Below are 2,748 nucleotides of genomic sequence, written 5' to 3' on the forward strand. Positions count from 1 at the left end.
CACCCCCCCCGCCCGGAGGCCCCCTGCCGACCGAAGCTCCATTAGCAGCCAGCCAGCTCTGTTCTACCCCCTTCTGCTTCTATTTCTCACACTCCTTAAGTTTTTGTCACTCTTCCTCGATCCAGACATCTTCGTTACATGCTGTCCAAGGTTGGCTCCTGAATAACCTGTAGGGGAATGCCCCAACTACGTCCTTTGTGCAATGCTTTGTCCCCTCTGCGCCCCGGGTGAGTGCACTAAAACCCAGCTGTGGGTAAGGACATGCCAAGTATTTAAAGGGTCACGGAACTGGCAAGGAAGACAACGGTCAGTTTTTAAAGAACTCTTTCTAAAACCAGCAGGTAAATGTAAAAACCTGCCTTGCTTTGACACTGTCATATGTTTACATGTTGTCCTGTACACTTGAGGAAAGGAACACCAGCCCTTTTGGCCTATCGGAACGTCCGGCGGATCTCACACCAGAATTTCAGGAGGAGCAAGGAAGAAACGAGCTTCTGCAAGAACTGAGCTGTGGAAAATGGGTCCTTGAATCTTACCCTGCTGCAGGAGAACACTGCTGTCAGGGCTGGAGCTTCCAAGTGTGTGTCTCATAGAATCCTGGAATACGGGCACTTGGAAAGAACCCATGAGGATCCTCGAGGCCAATTCCTGGCACTGCACAGAAACCAAGAACCCCACCCTGTGCCCAAAAGCATTGTCCAAACACTTCTTGAACTCAGACGGGCTCAGTGCTGTGACCATTGCCCTGGGGAGCCTGTTCAGTGCTCAGCCACCCTCTGGGTGAAAAACCTTTCTGTGATATCCAACCTAAACCTGCCCTGACTCAGCTCCAGCCATTTCCTTGAGTCCTGTCATTGGATCAGTACCTGCCCCTCTGCTGTCCCTCAGGAGGATGCTGAAAACTCAAATGAGGTCTGACCTCAGTCTCCTTCAGGCTGAACAGACCAAGTGCCCTCAGCCACTCCTCATACAGCTTCCCCTCCAGACCCTTCACCATCCTCATGGCATCCTTTGGATGCTTTCCAATGACTTAATGTCTGTTATATGTTGTGGTTCCCAAAACTGCCCCCAGCACTCAAGGTGAGGCTACCCTAGTGCAGAGCAGAGCAGGACAATCCCCTCCCTTGCCCAGCTGGCAATGCTGTGCCTGATGCCCCTCAGGACACAGTTGGCCCTCCAAGCTCCAGGGCGCTTGTGACTCAGATCCAGCTTGCCACCAACCAGGACCCCAGCTCTCTTTCCACAGCTCTGCTCTCCAGCCTCTTGTTCCCCAGTTTATCCACACAACCAGGAGTACCCTGTCCCCAGTGCAGAATCCAGTCCTTGCCCTTGTTAAGCCCCACACAGTTGGTGATTGCTCACCTAATTTGTTGAGGCCTCTCTACCCTCAAGGGAGTTGACAGCTCCTCCCAATTTAGTGTTGTCAGCAAACTTCATATTCCTTCCAGTCCCGTGTCCAAGTCGTTAATGAGGATCTTGAAGAGCACAGGGATGAGGATGGAGCCCTGCAGAACCCCACTAGTGACCAGTGCCAGCTTGGTGTCAACCCCATCACTGTCACCCTTTGTGTCCAGCCTGTAGGCCAGTTGCTCACCCACCCTGTAACACGGTTAACCAGCTGTGGGCTTGACAGTTTGTCCAGAAGGTCTTTGGGAGAGACAGTATCCAAAGCTTTGCTGAAGTCCAAAAGGTGACATCTACTGGCTTTCCTAGATCGGCAAGGTGGGTCACCTTGTCACAGAAGGAGATCAGATTCAACAAGCAGGACTTTCCCCTCATGGAGCTGTGCTGGCTGGGATTGATGTCTGCATTGTCCTCCAGGTGTTTTTCAGTACTTCCCAGAATAATCTCTTCCATGATTTGGCTGGGCACTGAAGTGAGACTGACAGGCCTGTGGTTTCCAGGGTCCTCCTTCTTGAAAACTGGGACAACATTCACCAGCTTCCAGTCAGCTGGGACCCCTCTGCATTCCCAAGACTGCTCAAAAATCATTGAGAGGTTTTGCAATGACATCAGCAGCATCTTGGGGATTCTCAGATGAATCCCATGAGGCCCCATGAATTTGTAGGAGCAGATCCTGCACAAGTTTGGGGTCGACTGGGAGTTGAACATTCTCACAGTCACAGTCCTCCAGCTCTGGGCACTGAGACCCCCTTGGTCCATCATCTGTGCTGAAGACAGAGGCAAAGGAACGTCAAACGCCTCTGCCATGTCCATGTCCCTGTTTGTGAGGTGACCATCCTCATCCTGGAATGGGCCAGTGTTATTTCTAATTTGCCTTTTGCCATTAATATATTTGAAAAAACTCTTTTTTATTGTCCCCCATGGTTCTGGCTGGTTTAATCTGCAGTTGAGCTTTGGCCACGTGAATTTTCTCCCTACAGTGGCAGCAGCATTTCTGTGTTCTTCCCATGTCACCTGACCTTGCTTCCACTGGGTGAACACCTTCCTTTTTCATCATGTTTCCAAGAGAAGATCCCTGTTCAGCCAAGGAAGGGAAGGTGGTGTGAATGCCCCAAGCACTGAAGCAACTTCAGCAGAGGTGACCACCAACCTAAAGCATCTTTCCTGGTCTTAATCTGCGTGCTCCATGCACACACCTGAAGTGCAACACCTGAACCAGCAGTAGTCCATCTACTTCACTGTGTCTGTCACAGTGACAGGTAACAAAGCTGCACTAGCACCTTGTGATGGGAAGCTCGACGGAGCAGGGGAATCCTGGAGTTTCTTCCCTGGAAAAAACTGGGG

At 51.2% G+C, this 2,748-nt stretch overlaps 1 protein-coding gene across 1 annotated transcript in view; it reads left to right on the forward strand.

The window, feature by feature from the left end:
* Positions 1–748, forward strand: part of JMJD6 (arginine demethylase and lysine hydroxylase) — an 8,495-nt gene extending 7,747 nt beyond the window's left edge. The window contains exon 7 of the mRNA XM_017743226.1: positions 17–748. The gene's annotated coding sequence lies outside the window, so the exon portion shown is untranslated. The remainder of the gene's footprint in view (positions 1–16) is intronic.
* Positions 749–2,748: the final 2,000 nt, after the last annotated feature.

The sequence above is a fragment of the Corvus brachyrhynchos genome, unplaced genomic scaffold (assembly GCF_000691975.1).
Source record: "Corvus brachyrhynchos isolate BGI_N302 unplaced genomic scaffold, ASM69197v1 scaffold148, whole genome shotgun sequence".
NCBI lineage: Eukaryota > Metazoa > Chordata > Aves > Passeriformes > Corvidae > Corvus > Corvus brachyrhynchos.